This window comes from Arvicanthis niloticus, chromosome X, assembly GCF_011762505.2.
Source record: "Arvicanthis niloticus isolate mArvNil1 chromosome X, mArvNil1.pat.X, whole genome shotgun sequence".
Classification (NCBI taxonomy): Eukaryota; Metazoa; Chordata; class Mammalia; order Rodentia; family Muridae; genus Arvicanthis; species Arvicanthis niloticus.
In genome coordinates, this window is record NC_047679.1 from 56,964,525 (window position 1) to 56,981,961 (window position 17,437).

The 17,437-nt window shown below is 38.6% G+C and overlaps 1 long non-coding RNA gene across 16 annotated transcripts in view; it reads right to left on the minus strand.

Moving 5' to 3' along the window:
• Positions 1-17,437, minus strand: part of LOC117693962 (uncharacterized) — a 72,345-nt gene that overhangs the window by 15,368 nt on the left and 39,540 nt on the right. For 15 of the 16 annotated variants that reach the window (XR_013105848.1, XR_013105852.1, XR_013105847.1 and 12 more), the window contains one exon: positions 3,414-7,471. This is a non-coding gene — a long non-coding RNA (uncharacterized LOC117693962). Of the gene's footprint in view, positions 1-1,569; positions 1,681-1,771; positions 1,815-3,413; positions 7,472-17,437 lie in introns of those variants that run through there. The other variant, XR_013105853.1, reaches the window with a different exon arrangement.

Genomic DNA, 17,437 nt, shown 5'->3' on the forward strand with positions numbered 1-17,437 from the left:
GACAGAGAGAGAGAGAAAGAGAAGAAGAGGCTGAAAGAGAAAAGAACATCATATAACTGGGACAACCAGAGAATATATACATGTATAATGAGATCACTAGAAAGAGAGGACAGAAAAATAAATGAAATATTTGAAACACGAGGGCCTGAGATCATTTCTCAATTCATGTCAGACCCAGGAGCCTTGCAGAACCCGGCATGGTTTAAAAAAGATTCTAAATACAAAATGAAATGGTAAATAAAAACATTCATCATATTCAAATTATAGAAGGCCAAAGAAAAATCTTGAAAGAATCTTGGCTGGGGATAGGGGACACCTACAGAGGAACAAACATAATTAACATTAAGTTTTCCTTAGCAACCATTTCAGAAAGGACAAAATGAAGATACACGTTAAGTGCTCAAAGGTGAGAAGTGATAGGAGCAAACTGATGGGTACAATAGTGAGCCAGCCTTTACTCATCCTGCACAGAACAACCTAAGTGTAATACCAAGGACCCATACCCAGGGTTCCCATGTAGCCTTGGCTGGCCTTGAGCTCACAGCGATCCATCTGTCTCTGTCTCTCTGAGATTAAAGGAGAGCCACCATGCAACACATGGCTTTGGATCTGAATGGTCATTTATATGGAGCAAAAGAGCAGTTTTACTTTCCTGAAACCGTAAAGTTCCTCACACTGGTTTAATTGGACAGACAGAAATTCTGGGGTCTTGATATGTGTCCTGGGAGGAATGAAGAATCAAAGCATTCACCAATCATCTCCAGTGTTTTGAGGTGGTACCTGATGAACATTCTTCAATGACACTTCGCTCCCAGTGTTAGGAGTATAATGATGAAAGCCAGATCATGAGGACAATGAAGAGAACAGGGGAGGGATGGGGGCTTTCAGCAGCCAAAGCTATACTCAGGCAAAAGCACAGATCTCAGCTGGTGGTGAAGTTTAGATGACAGTCAAGCAAGGCATAGATTGTGCATATCTCCAGCTTATCCAAACTTAGCTCACCTGAACAACAGCTGACATGGTCTCCCAGGAGATCATTAAGATCTAAGGGTTAGGTACGAGTTCACCAAAGAGAGCAGTTTTCAGTCTAGAGTGCCAAGCTTGGCAGTTAGCCAGGTTTTCAATTAATGGCATGGGTCCCCCAAGCCAGTGTTGATCTCTGCAGATGGTGTGAAACTACACAGTGAGCAACTATCTTAGCGGCATGGTTCAGGGAGTGGGAGGCCACACATGATTCTGAACTGCTCTATCAGATGAAACAGAATGAGAGAAACTTGCATCATCATCATCATCTTGGTGCGCTGACCTGGCACAAAACACTTAGAATGCTAATGTGGAATTGGCAAAAGAGACATGATTACATTTCCCCACAATGGAAAGGTGTGAGGGACACACACACACACACACACACACACACACACGAAAAGTTTCAGAAATTTCAGAAAATCTTTTAAAATTTGTTTTCTGTGTTTGCATATATGCGTGTGCACCACGTTTGTACAGGTAAATGTAAAAGTCAAAGCAACATCAAGTTACCTGACCGTGGACTTACAGATGGTTGTGACCCACCTTGGGGGTCCTTTGTAGCTCCTATTCCGAGAAATCATTTTAAGGCCAAACAAATCTGTAAAGACTGCAAGAAGAGGCTGCTTCTCCAAGTCAATAGTTGCCCATGTAAGGCTACAAGAAACAAAGTCAGGAAAAACATGAAACTATCAGAGTCAAAAAAGAAACTCCCAGCACCCTCGGAACATGAAAGTTTATGTATTACCTGTGAAGTGTTCAGAACAGCCATTTTAAATAAGGTTAGTCAGCTGCAAGACAAGACAGAGAAAATAATGACATCAAGAAAAACAATACATGAATCTGAGATGGGCAGCCCCCACCCGGGTGACCCGTCAGACACAGTTCATAGCCAATAGAATGTCTTTATTTCAGCTGGCTGGGAGCACACTCTGGCATTTGGGTCTTTGGGTCTTAAAAGTGAATGTTCATAGCAGAGTTTCTGAAGGCAAAGTCCACTAAATAGCACTTTGCTATGCAACTGCAGGGGGTGGTACATTAGAAGCAAACAATTTAATGGAATGTAAAATAAGCACCTATCTGGAGGGGGCTCCGTACAAATAGGCAGTTAACAGAGGGAAAGTTAGCTAGGGCATCTTGACCTCCGGTTCCCAGATTAGTCTGGTAATTTTCCATGGAAATCTCCATAGAGGATTTTGCCTTATCATAAATCAATTGAAAAGTTAAAAAATCAGAACAACAAATGAATTATAATGTTAACTGAACTGGAAACCTTCAACAGTAGGCTTGATCCTTCAACTTGAAGTTCAGTTGAAATCATACAGTCATAGAATTCAAAAGAGAGAACAAAACCCAAGAACAACAAACAAAACTGGAATACAGATGTAGCTCTGTGAAGACTGGAGAAAGCCTTCAGTGAAGTTCCAGGTGAATGTGCGTTGTTGCACTGAAGGTTGCCACCAGAACAGCAGATCAATGACCACAGCCTCAGCCTCATGGAAAAATGACAGAACCTTCTCCCCAGGGTCCCGCTCAGAGCGACATGCTAACCCTTCCAGTGTGTGCAGAAAATGTTGACCTCTATAGAGACTGTGCCTATTGAGATTAGGAAAATGCAGCCTGGGAGTCCACAGAATCTTTGGACTGTCAGAACACAGAATGTAGAACCTGAAGCTACAAAAGAACGCTGCTATGTACTGAGTGGAACACATTTTCTTTGGGTATATGCACAGGGGCTGGATCTTTAGGTGGAACTGTTTCCCATTTCCTGAGGAACCGCCAGATTCATTTTCCATAGTGGTTGCACAAATTTACAACCCACCAGCAATGGAGTAACGTTCCCCTTTCTTCACATCCTCGACAGCATATGCTGTCATTTGAGTTTTTGACCTTAGCCATTCTGATTAGCATTTCCATGGTGACTAAGGATGTTGAACATTTCTTTTAAGTGCTTCTCAGCCATTTGGGCTTTCTCTATCAGGAAATAAAATCAGCATTTGTATCTTCAGTTTGTTTTGGGATATCTTTCTTGTCTGTGCAAGCTCCTCCTCTGACTTTGGAACAGTTCCAGTGAGGACTGTCTCATTATGGCAGGGGAATCTCTGCAATGCACTCTGTAAGGTTGTCTGAGCATCTTAGGAGCTTTTTCACTGGCTGTGTTCAATGACTAGACACGGAAACCCTTATGTTCAGCATTACTATCTGCATTTTAAAGCATGTGCACCAGGGTGGGGGAGGGGGCGATTCTGAAGAGGGGAGCTCTTGGGAGCCTAACACAAGAGGTGTGCCAGAAGTTCACATTCAGGTGAGCTACATAGTGAATTTCAGAGCAGCTCAGGGTTAAAAACCAACAACTAAAACAGCAAGAAACAAAAAGAGAGACAAATGAATTTTACACACAAAAAAACTAAAATAGTTTTATTGACAATTATATTAAATATAAGTATTTGAGGGTACACATAGGCTGAAGATAAAGATAGGGAGGGAAAAAGATGCTTGACATAAAAGCAAGGAGATATGTTAAGTCAGCACTATCACAAGAGAAAAAGAAGAAGCCCATCAGGATATATAGTAAGCGCCTGTGCCCCAAGATGTAAACACACAAAGCAAGTAAGTAGATGTCACTTTAGTGGATAGGAGAGAGGCAGAAAATTAGCAAGAAAATACTGACAGAACAACAGAAGTGCAAATCAACTGAAAGCATCCAGAATATTCCACCACTAAAAGGCATACCCATACAAAAACTGCTGCAGATCCCCTTCAAGGCTACCCACAGTCTCAACAAATTTAGGAAGATTGAAATCATTTAAAGTAATGCCTCTGACTTTAACGTGGTGAAGTAAGGAATCATAACAGGAAGAAGTTTGGAAAAATTACAAATACAAGGAAATGACACAACATACTCTTGAACAATCACTGGGTCACAGAAGTAATCAAAAGGGAAGCAAAAACTATCTGGAGACAAATCAAAATATAAACACAACACATGTTAGGCTTTGAAACAGAGGAAAAATAATTCTAAAAGGGAAGCTTACAGCAACAAACTCCAACATCAAAAGGAGCTGAAACACATCGTATACCTCGTGGAATTAGACAAAGGAACAAACTATGTCCAAATCTACTAGTTGATGGGAAATAATAAATGGAGATCATAAATAAACTATTTCCCTTTGAGCAACTGAAATTTGCGGTTCTTGGTACACACATACACCACATGCGTGCAAAATACAAAATATTTGTCCTTGATAAACATAATTGTCAATACAATACTTGCAAACTAAATATAAAGAACATAGCATAGTCAATTGGTTTCATAATACAATAAATGAAATATCACATATGTAGAATCAAGGCCAAAAAAAATCACATGATCATCTTAGCTGATGCTGACAGTAGCTTCTTTAAGAAGAATATTATCTCAGTATAAGTGCTATATACAGCCAGGTGGTGGTGGCGCACGCCTTTAATCCCAGCACTTGGGAGGCAGAGGCAGGCGGATTTCTAAGTTCGAGGCCAGCCTGGTCTACAGAGTGAGTTCCAGGACAGCCAGGGCTATACTGAGAATCCCTGTCTCGAAAAAAAGCAAAAAAAAAAAAAAAAAAAAAAAAAGTGCTATATACAAAGTAGACTCAACACAATGCTAAATGTAGTCTACCTGAAACTGTTTTCTCAACAACAAAGAATGAGAAGAATGACATACATATTAGTCAATCTAGGTTTGAATTCTTAGCTACAGAAATGAGGCCCATAGCATTGCCACCTGCAGCTTTTCTGTAAGCAAATATTAAATGTGATGAGAACGACATTAAGAATTTCATGCAAAAGAGATTTAAAAATATCCAACAAGTATAAACATAACTAAGACCTCAGAAAAAAAACTGTAAAGCAGAGTAATACACTAGTCACAGCCCAAGAGTAGACATAAAATAATTCATAAATCCACATGAAAAATTGAATATTTATTCGATAACTAGAGTAAAATCTTGCCATTCATATGAAAAGAGCCAAGGCAATCCTGAGACCAATGAGTAATCAGACTTCAGACTACACTGCACAGACCACAAAAGGATGCAGAAAACCTTCTTTTAAAAAATGTTAGCATTGTTTTTGTTTTATGCATGTAGATGGTCTACCTACATGTCTGTCTCTACACCATGTATGTGCATATTCCATGAAGAAGAGAAAATAGGGTGCTGGGAATCCAACCAATGGCTTATGAGCCTTCTTTACAGCTACCAACCAGAATAAATTTACTAAAACAGTTGACATAGGGCATCTGCATTGGTGAATTCACTCGTGGGCTCAATACTGACAAACTATTGTGCTTGTGAATTCTCATTGGGAAAGAATCCCATGCCTTGGGTCTTTAACCATAAGGCCTTTTTTGGTAATAATTCTGAGATGGTGGGCACGGTCAGGGGCCCTATCTGTTTCGGACTGTTTTCCTTTGTACCTTGAATTTGGTGAATTACCACATTGGGTACCACGGGTATCGATCTATCTAGTATGTTTAAAATCCATAGCTACGATTCAGCTCCCTTACCAAAGTGGGACCTAACTTAGGCGAATCAGGATGGGAGACAATGTCAGAAAGCTCAAATATACACAGAGTGTGCCTATCCACTTTCAACAATGGTTCCCAAAGTAAAAGGAGGATACTCACTTGTAGAATAATATTCCTGCCTTTCATGGTATACAAATAGTGCAAATTGGATAAAAGGCCTTAAAGTCAAGCCACAAACAGTACTTGCAGAGGAAAATGGAGAATACTTTGAATTAAAAGCTTAAGAAATAATAGCAAAGTCTAACAAATGGGATCACATGAAAGTGTAAAGCTTCTGTGCAGCAAAGGAAATAAAGAATGGAAGGTCTTCTGACAGAATTAATATTTGGAATTCGGGAAGAATTAAACACTAAAAGAAAAAGAAACTCACGTCAGGTACAGGCAAAATCTGATACCTCTAGCATCTGGCCTCTATAATCACATAAACTCATACACAGAATTATACCTAAAAGCACTTATGAACTTTGCTCATAACTGTCAGAAGCAGAAAGATCCCACAAGTTAAATAACTAGAGAATGGTCCAATACCCATCAGCATGCGTGAATCTCAATTGACCAAAGTAGTTGTTGCCAAGCATAGGGGTAAAAGGGACTTAATTAAGAGAAAAAGACTCCCTCCAGCTCAGCACTACTACATAATTCAGGAAAATACAGGGCTACACAGACCCTCTCAAGAAAGCAAGGCCCAGCTACAAAAGCATTCTTCATGAAGATATGCAACTACATATTTTTTTATAATCTATAGAACTACACATCACATATTAAAATGTTACAACGAGAGAACGTTATATTTCAATTTTATTAACTTCAGGCAAGAAATTGTATAAGTATATTGGGAATAATTCAAGGGCACCTACATAATGCTCCAAGAAGAATTAAAAAAAAAGAAACAATGAGTACGAATTAACTCAAGAAAGGCATAAATATTAATATACAATGTATGGTACATTTTATATAAAAAAATGGGAAAGCCAAAAATGTACAATAATATGATCTAAATAAATCCAGAAGTGCATATTCAGTACAGATTTTATATTTCCTTAACCAAAGGATATGTTATAGAAATAATTTTTAAAATTGAAATAAAATATAGTATGATGGCGGTTATGAAATTACATTGTACCCATACTCAGATTTTTATAATTATTTCGTGGCTTAATTTTGAATCAAGTTTCTAAATTGTCTTTAGTCAATATGTCATATTTTTGTCAACTCAGCGTTAGTTCTCTTGCTCCTTCAGGTATTGGACTAACTTATGAGACCATAAAATTTTAAGCTCGACAAACTTGGCTGGTGAGCTTAAAGTGAGAAGAGCCCTCAGACTCACATGAAGAGAAATATCTATAGTGTAAATGTACATATCGAGTGTCCCTGTACAAAACCTCTTCCATGACAAAAATTATACTCCTTCCAGGAAGTAACTCTTTCTTGTCTGTTGGATGTTCCACTGTGCACTTCAGAATTATTATTCATGCGACGGCAGCTCTAAGGATGTCTAGAGCCTTTATGTCTACTGGATACAAACTGTAATTCCTTTACTCAGTTAATTAGCACTTCTTGTGCTATTCCTTGTCCTTGATTCTTTTAACTTGTGTATCAGAATTCAATGAAAATCTTGTAAAAAGTGACAAGACTTTGAGAAGGGGTCTATGAATACCTCACAAAAGAATGACATCTCAATCACTCTATTTTTCTCTCACATTGCTCATATGGGAAACAGTATATCCCAAAATGTCAGCATTTGTTATTTGGCCACGGCATTTCATAACTTCCCTCTCCGTCTTCTTGGGCGCCATTCCTTTCATTCTATGCAGAGCAACACAGGTACCACTCCACACGCTCACTGAGTTTTCATTCCTGATGTAGCTTTTCACAGATCCAATTCTAGGCAGGAAAAGAAGAAACATTACTGAAACATCTTTGGGTTTGGCAAACGGAGGTAGGAATTAAGGAGTCCACACAAGAAAGAGGAGACAAGATCCAAGGTGTTCTGCGAATTCAGTGGAGAACAAATAAAAGTCAAGACTTTTTGCACCTATGCTTTACCCTACCCATTCCAAGAGACTTAAGACTCCCAATGTCCTCGATTGTCTTATAAAATGTTCTGCATTGTAGAAGTGACTACTATAGCCTCTGAATCTGATTTCATTTCCAACACCCACCCTCTTTGTATGGAACTGGTATTTGGGCCTGAGGGATTGCTCACTGTTGGGGTGTAACAGTCGTCTCCTGCAACACAAAGACTTCTGTGTGTCTTGTGTGTAAAGACATGGATACTGCAGAAAGGAATGATCCACATGAACAAAACTGTAAGGGTTGGCATGTGACTGAGAACAGGCACCTGTGCTCTAGAGAGTGTCACAAGGGTGATTTCGTGCGCTGTGGTCACCTCGAACACTATTTTCCATTTTTTTCTTCCTTGTCTACATTAGCCCCAGGGGTAAGTATAAAGCATCCCAGATCTCTAAAGGACCAGTTATGAGAACAATGATTATTAAATCTCTGTTGAAATACTGACACCAGGGATCCTATCCCCAGCAGCTGGGGCAGTAGAAAAGTATAAGGCTGAACCGGGCAAGAGCCAGGATGTCAGTTCCTAAGCCTTTCTTCTGCATTTTACCTTCTAAAAACTTTCATCTCTGTCATCATAAACAGCCAACAGAAATTCTACATGGGGAATTAAATTGGCTGTTTCCTGACCCTAGAATGGTTTCTATTAGTGGCAGGGTAACATGCTAACTTTCATTCCTCTATACTTTATCCTAAAAGATGAATTAGAGAACAGTGCAACGCTTTCTAATGAACATGTGACATCTGGAGACAGAAGTAGGATTGCTGCAAGATTGGGGCCTTCTAGATCTATGTAGGGAGTTTTTAGACAGCCAAAAACCTTGCTACTATGGGTGCTTCTTAGATGAGTCTATGCCAAACCTCAAATCTTTTCATGACCACTCCAAGTTGTCTTCTTTGTAGCCCTGGCTGCTCCAGTGATGGTTCCTTTCATGTTAAGCTATGTTCTACCAGGGCGTGCATTCGGTGATGGTTTGAAGGCTCATGAATTTGAACACTCATACCCCAGTTGGTGGTATCATTTGAGAATGTAATGGGACCTGTCAGGAGAACCTTAATTGAGCTACGTCAATACTGGGGTTTTCTAACTTGGCTGACCTCCTGTTCTCACTCAGCTTACCACAGAGGCCAGGCCTTCTCTGCCTGTTTCTATATCCTTCTGGTGCTATGAACAGCAACAAAGTTTATAAGTGGAGGTGTGGGGAAAGCTGTGTAAAGGAAAAAAATGAATACCAACCATACCAGCACACCCCAGATTTTAAAGACGAAGCTCCTACTAAATGGTCACAGTGGTCCAACCTAGGGAGTAATTGGTAGCAATTGTAGTAACAGCAGCAGAGATGCGACAATTACAAGCAGGCAATTCCAAAACGGGAATATAAATGCAGTATTTCATAAAAAACATTACATTTGTTTCACATGGCTATTATCCTTCCCATACCCTCAGTATAGAAAAGAACTGGCTTTGGAATCCTTTTTATAAAACACAGTCGAGGCACACATTATCAGTTGATTGGAACTCGTTCAAAAGATAAAATGTATTCACTATCATTACACTACACAGAACACAGGAACGAACTTCAGAAGCAGGCAGGCTGTAGAGAGCTTGGACGTTGAAGGCCACCGGCAGGAACAAGCTGAGCCCAGGGAGATCACAGAGCAGGCACCCAATTAATGTCTGTTGATGATTCATTTTTTCATTCAACAAACATTTAATGAGGCCTACAATGCGCACCGTATTAGGCACTGTGAATACAAAGTCACCATCCATGCCTTTAAGGATTTAGTCTGATAGACGACAGCCATAGCCTCGGACAATGATAATACAACCTGCTAAGTGCTAGAACACTTAGCAGGTTGTATTATATCCATCCAAGGAGGATTTCTTCAGAGGAACACCACTCCAGGTTGCTGCTGGATCCATGAAGTTCTCCTGGTCACCAAGGCCAGCTGATGTTTCTTGCTCTCCTGTGTTGACTGTTGCAAGAACTTACGAATTAACATAGCTAGTTACCAGTTAGAATTCAGCTTCAGGTCAGCTGTGACCCCTTCCCAAACAACCTTTTCTATGTTTATACAAAAACATTTATTCAGCCATAACACAAATTTTCAAGAGCTTTTAACTTAGAACAAAGAAGAAAAGCAACAGATTACTCATCAAAAGCACGAACGGAAGAATCATCTTTTTCCTGCATGAGCTGACTTCATATTAGTGAATCATTGCAAACGTCTATGATCTGCTATCCACAACATCATTGACCATTCAAAAGGTATAACAGTAATTAACTCTCTTCTTTTAACTCTTGGCATTGTCAGCTCCATCATTAACAGCAACCATAAAACTAAGATAGCACTTAGTGGAAGCAATCGACTAACAGGCTAGCTAATGCCAAGGCCCAAACCCCACAGTCACTGTTTGCATGCACACTTCAGAGCTTCCTTTCTCAAATCTTCCCTTGATGTCCTCCAAGTTAGTGAAACTATTTACTTAAATACAATTGTCCTCGTTATAAATGCATTATTCGAATAATAAAGATAAAGATAAATAGTATGGGTCAAAGTAGTTAACATGTTCACGGATTTTGTTGTTTGTTTCAGTCAGGGTCTTGTTAAAAAAACCCAGACTAGCCTTAAAGTCAAGATGGTCTTCCTGTATAAGCACCCTGAATCCTGGGATTCTAGGCATGTGCCAACATGCCTTGCTTTTTTATAACACTTTGGATGACAAAGACAAGAATGAATACATATTTGATCTTTCAAAGTAAAGCAAGAAACATTTCAAGTCTCCAAATACTTCAAAAGACATCACATGTTATTTCGAAGAACAACAAAATTCTGGAGAAAGCCTGCCCGTGAAAGCACAATACTTCAAATGAGGAGTATATGGTTATAGCACTGCTGCTCTCTCTGTCTCACGGAGGTCGGCATTTCCTAGTTATGGCTGTTCAAGAATGTAATGTCTTCTATTGAGAAGACTCGAAACATGCATCTAGGGAACAAGAGTATAGCAGAAATGCTATCCCATCCCATCCCAAACCTCTTTAAGGTTTAACACATAGACACATCAGTTACCTGGACTTCTGTGATCTTTAGGCTTAGGAAACAATTTATCCTCTAAATCTCTAAACCATAAAGCATGTTGTACATAACGTCTCTCAAGAGTACATAAACAAAACTTCTGTAATTATATATGTAAACGCTGATGTGTGACTAATTCAATATGCTGACTACTGAGAGGAGAGCTGACTAACAACATTAATAAGTGACACGAACTCTAGAAACAGTGACCTGAGCAGGAAAGAAATGCTTTAAAAGTCCCCTGTAGTCCTACAAAGGTTACTCAGGAGTTAAAAGCCATTTGTTGCCAGTGTTATCAATAATCTTGGGCTGGCATTTAAAATTATAGGGTAATAAGCATCTTGAAACAGAAGACTCTTAAAGTCTATCTATCTAAATTTATACTGTTAAAAGTTTAAAATGGACAATCTATTGTATTGTAAATAGTCAATTTAGAAGATGAACAGAAGCTCCACTGTCAGGAGCCTGATTCTTATCCATACTCAACTAAGCACAACCTTGCAGTGTGGTCCATTTTCTGGTAGTCCTTTAGACAAAGAGCAGAAAATATCTTTAAATGAATTTAAGACCAATAAGGGATGTGTGGATATAAATTTCTCTGATAAGCTGCTACTAAAATCTTAAACCTTCAGAACCAGTGATTAAAGTTTGCAAACATGATAAATTACCTAACACAGTCAGAGTATCAATCTTTCATTCTTTTCTTTTCCTGTTGAGACATGGTTGCTCTGTGTAGCCCTGGCTATTCAGAAGTGGCTTTGTAGACCAGGCTTGCTTTGGATTACTTCAAGGTAGACAAAGGGAATGTATCCTACATTATGTGATCTTCCCATTATGCAGTTTATGCTTATAAAATACTGATTGTAATTTTCATGATCAGCTATTCCAAAACAAAATGTGGAGGTAGAAGTGAATAATATTCCTTTTTTGTGCTAGGGATTAAGCCTTGTTTAAGACACATGCTGGGAAGTGTTCTACTACTGAGCACACATCAGCAACAGCCTCCAAAACGCTCTTTCCCAGAGACCCAGAGACCCTGAGCTTGTTTTCCACATATAAATTTGGTAGACAAAAGCAGCACAGTCGACCTGATGCACCAAATTCTTATCACTGTGCTTTGCTGTTAGAAAATTGCCTATGAAACCTCTCTGGGATGACTCAGAAGGCTGTGGTGGTGATCATTAAATGGGAACATGGCAAGTAGCGAAACAAACGAAGTTTCTCAGGCAAACTGAGATGACTAAAAAGTAAAGATGATTTTCAAGGTTAGGGTGTGCAAGAACAGGACTAGGCCAGCATGTGCAAGGTCCTGGGTTAAAACCGAGCACTTTTAACCACAAAACACCCGAGGGAGAGGAAGGGGCAGCAGAGCACTGTGCATTCATGACTAGAAGACGCTCAAATGGAAAAATCTTCACCATCAATCATCATAAAAAACAATTATTGGTGAAATAAGTGGTAATCCAACATATACAGCAAATAACACTCCTAATAATTCTCAAGTATTATACAAAAAAATTAAGGTGTCTTATAAGAATATTATAGTTGGATACATAATAACCTAAGTCACAAAAGGAGAGTAAATGAGGAAACTTAAAAACAAAACTCAATACATGAATGAAGAACTTATGGCAAAAAAGTTAAATTCTGACATCAAAATCTACTCAGGATAGTAAGGTGACACAGTTCAAGATATTGAAAATATAAACCTACAAAATTGCAATGAGAAACAAATTATTTCTGATGGGTTTTCAATAAGACAATGAGCTGATTCTCAAGACACATCATACACACTACAGAAGTAGAATAAAACGATTCAGGACACTACAGAGCAATAAAACATGAAAGATAAACAGCATCCGTGAAGCTCAAAACATCAGTATCACAGACTAATCAATTATCTTCCCATGATCCATTCAGGTACAACTGCTTAATGGAATAACTGAAACCCATGGGCTTAGTGTATACAGATATTTTTTTTTGCTTTTTGGTTATGAGACAGTGTTTCTGTGTGTAGTTCTGGCTGTCCTAGAACTAGCTCTGTAGATGAGGCTGTCCTTGAACTCACATATCCACCTGCCTCTGCCTTTGGAGTGATGGGATTAAAGGCAGGCGCTACAACTTCTGTTAAACATTTCTGAGTAGCAAGATAAGAAGTCAGGTGTCCTGCTTTATCACACTCCAGACCTCAAAGGCCTGATGCTCCCTTCCAGAGCAGGAAGTAGAGACAGAAAAAACAAAGATATTGAATCAAACACTCCATTCCCCAAACCAATGTCTCAAAACTAAGCTCAAAGTTCTAGGAAGCCAGATATTTGGAGTAATAAAGTCAGTTTCTCCTTATGAAGACACCTGGTGATTACAAAGTGACACACCACCATATCAGCTTGGCTAAAGAAATGAGCTACCTTACCCATTTGGCTCCTAATAAAATTCCCCTCACTATCCTGAGAGGGAGACAAAATAAAAAATGAAAAACTCCAAATGAACAAACAACTGAAGAATGAAAACAAACAAACAAAAAACAAACCAAAAAACGATCAGTATTAAGCATGTAATTATCAGTCTCTTGAAGTTTGTTCACTAAGCATGTGGATCTTTTAACCTGCTCAGTGTCGCTAGAACTCTTACAGCACAGATCTGGCATTGAATAATGCTGATTGGAGCTGTGTGACACTGTCTAAATTTCACATTTTATTAGACTATAAACTTAACTCTTACATATCCTTAAGAGACTGCTAGTGAATACAAGCAAAACTAGCACTGTTTATCAATTAATAAAAAATAGTTTGGAGGGTTGGCTCGGCAGTTAAGAGCACTGGATGCTCTTCCAGAGGTCCTGAGTTCAATTCCCAGCAAACCACATAGTGGCTCACAACCATCTGTAATGGAATCTTATGCCCTCTTCTGATGTGTCTGAAGACAGCTACAGTATATTCATACACATTAAATAAATAAGTCTTTTTAAAAAATATTTTGGATTCAAAGACTAGCACCACACAAGCCCACTGAGGAAACAGAAAGCACGAGCAGGATGCTATCCTCTGCTTTTTATATGAAACCTAAATTTCAAAAGACTTTATTTATTGCAGCAAATACCAGATTAAAGAAAGTTACAACCTCACACACTTTTTAGAGTCCTATTGTTTCTGCAGAGAAGCTTACAAGAAGGAATTTCAATGACATAAATCCCTAATTCTAAATTTTAGCTGCCTCACAAAGTCCAGTGAAACAAGAAACAGTGGGATGTTTCTGAGTTCTCCTACTTCAGCTTTCTGTAAGGACACTTACTGTGCAGTGACACAGGGCATATATATTTACTATGAATAAGAAAAGCAGTTCCACACTTAACAGAAAAGGAATTTGGTAATAATGCCCCTTTAAACACTCCAATTATTCCAATTCTCTTAATGAGAGACTACTGAAAAAGTTTAACTATACATTGGAACTCAGTCTTTTTAACCACATGTTCAAAGCTTGACAGTGTGATTCAATTTATCATTAGATGACCTTACACAAAAAACTAATGGGCAAAATGGAACATAGCTTATAACATCAAGTATTAAACCACAAATGAAAATTGCCTGTTGACTAGAGCAAATGATGTTGGTTTTAGTGCTATCACTAACATCTCCTTGATCATTTGTAAAAAGATAAGAAGACCTTGAGATTTATCTTTGGAGGAACTGGTACTCCCTCGAGGACATTGCAAATATCCAAGAGAATAGTATCTGACCATCCTAGATAACAACAAATCCTCACAAGATAGGCAGTGCCGCTTAGGAATTCTAAAATTGTAAGGACTGTTTTGCATTTTGTGATAAAATAATAAGGTTTTTGCATTTTCTGGCCACTTGACCTTTGTCAAATCCTACACACTATTGGACAATTCTGACTGCTCAGTAGTTGTAATGGAAAAGCACTCTATGCCAAACAGGGCACTCACACTGAGGCAGATATTACTGAGGCAATAGTTCATGTGCTAGAATCTGAATTCAAAAATTAAGGCAGCAATTTGCCTGCCTCAGTGACTTGAATGCAGAGGGAATGTGAATGTACGATTATCCTTTTAAATGTGTGATATGTGAGTGCAGATGCAGACATATAGGTCACAATAAAGATGTGAGCCAAAGGACAACTCAGATGAATAGGACAACTCAGATGAATCAGTTCTCTCCTTCCTCCATAACAGTGTTACTTCTGAATCTCACATCCAAATAAATCACTCTTTTCTTGAATGCTATTTATATGTAGTGATACTGGGATTTGAGTAAGTGCAATGAAAGCATTCAGGACAACAAAAAATAGGCATATCTAAGTATCTCATCGCCAAGGTCAAAAATGAATATTATTTGCAGTCTTTATACATGAAAGCCATGAAAAAATTTACCTTTCTTAGTAGACAAAGAACAATACTACATTCAGGTTCATTCCTTCTCCTGATGACAAGAGAGGTCTTCTTTCTTCTCTTCATTACAAGTCTTTCATTAACATTCTAGAGGTTAATGCTCACACATGCTCCTTGCTGGCAATAAACCCCACATCATCACGTTATCATGTCCATATATAAAGTCGAAGCTGAAGCTCTGAATACATAGTAGGCCACTACTTTAAAAGATTGGAAACAGAAGGGCTCAAAAAGAAACACAGATAATAGCTGGGTCTTACTCTAGTGAAAACCACAGCAAAGCAGAGGGACCTTCTGTAGTTTCTTAATTAGAGAAAGTTATAATGTCACCAGGACACCCAGCTTACCAATGAGTTTCATTACATATTATTTTACTCCCAAGGAACAAATATGGTACTAGTTTTGCTAGCATTAAAATTTCCTCTGAAGAAAACTGGCTTCTCTGACCAGAGCAGTATAGATCTGATCTCAAGGAAACCGTTCATACAGTAAATTTTGAAGATAATATCCTTAACTGTGGAGAGAAAGAAAATAAGTGTTCAGTCATGCTACTAGGCTCTGAGTGATGGCTAGCAAGTATAATCCCAATACTTCACAAGTTGGCCTGTGCTTAATGAGTTGTAGAATAGTCTAGGCTTGGCTACTTTTTCTTAAAGTTGATGAAACAGATGGTTTCTAATGGCTGCATTTATATCTGTTGTTTAAATGTTTTATATTTTAAATATTCAGTAGGAAAAGGTATATAAATTTCAGGTCAGGCTGATCTACATTGTTCCAGGACAAAAGGAAAGAAAAAATGTAAATTCTCAGGATCTGCTGATAAGACATAAACTGGTTAACCCCAACAAGACACTAACAGCTGGGGAAATGATTCGGAAAAACACCCCTTATAACTTAGGTTACAAAAATTTTTCTACCTCATATTAAAAGAATGTCTAAAGCCAGGTGTAGTGGGTCACACCTTTAATCGCAACACTCGGGAGGCACGGCAAGGCAGAGGCTTCTGAATATGAGGACAGTCAAAGCTACAAACAGAAAACCTGGCTAAAAAAAAAAAATCCATTTCTTTCTCCCATGGTACTCGATTGTTGTTTGATAGCATAGCCTTAGGCCATAGAAAAACATTTTTTTTTTCAACATGGTTGGGGGCTAAATGAGTGGGTTCTCTTGTAGCCCTTAAATTTAGCCTTGAAATACATAGTACATACAATAAATTCCAAAATAGGAGGAGCCAGAATTAGAGTGAGCTGGGGAGCAGATAAGAGATTATGCCTTGTCAGTAAACTGAAGCAGAACTGGTGTTATTACCTACTTACAATACATTCTTCCTGGACTGTTAGCTCCTGGAAATACTATGAAGTGTTAAAAAAACAAAACAAAACAAAACAAACAAACAAACAAAAAACCCCAATCAACAGGTCAGGCTGATCTACATAGCTCTAGACTCAGGAAAGTTGTTCTTGCCTTCTTGTCCTAAACCAATACATATATCTGTATCACCCATATCCACATAACATCTCCTATTACACTCCCACGATTTCAATTTGCTCCTTAATAGATGCTAAGCCGCACTATTAAAGTGCTTGGGTGGGGGGTATCCATGCAGTTTCTCTTGGTTTTTAATCAGCCCACCAGTCCACAGAAGGAACGGAGCCTGATTAACATATATCAGTGTTCTCACGCATGAAAATTAACAGGGCTTAATCAGTGAACATTTAATATAAGGATCTGTATTCCTTATCTCAAATGACTTACCCTTGTCCTAAGACTCTGGGGTTAACAGCGAGCATAAAGGATACAGATTTTCTAAAGCTGCAGCACACCTTCCAAAGAGACAGCAGGTTGCTCCCTTTGCAAATCTAATGCCAAGCAGACATTTGTACCTTGTAATTAAAGGAACCTTTTATATTCTGCTCATGTTTTCCTGTGAGAGCACATTAAAAAGATCAAATGGCAGAGTAAAAATGATTTCAAATCTCATATTCGGACTCACTAAGGGGCCAGGGTTAATCCATGTTACTTTTGAGACAGCATAACTAAGTTTCCACAGAGCAGTGGTTCCCAACCTTCCCAATGCTGTGACCCTTTAAGACAGTTCCTCATGTTGTGGTGACCCCCAACCATAAAACTATTCTCATTGGTACCTCAAGTGTGTAATTTTGCTACTATTACAAATTTTGTAGACATTTATGTCTCCAATGGTGGCCCCCAACTGCTAAAGTGGTCAGGACTCATATACCTCCATAGGGAAAGAGAAACGAAAATAGGTGAATGGAGATTGAACACCAAGAGCT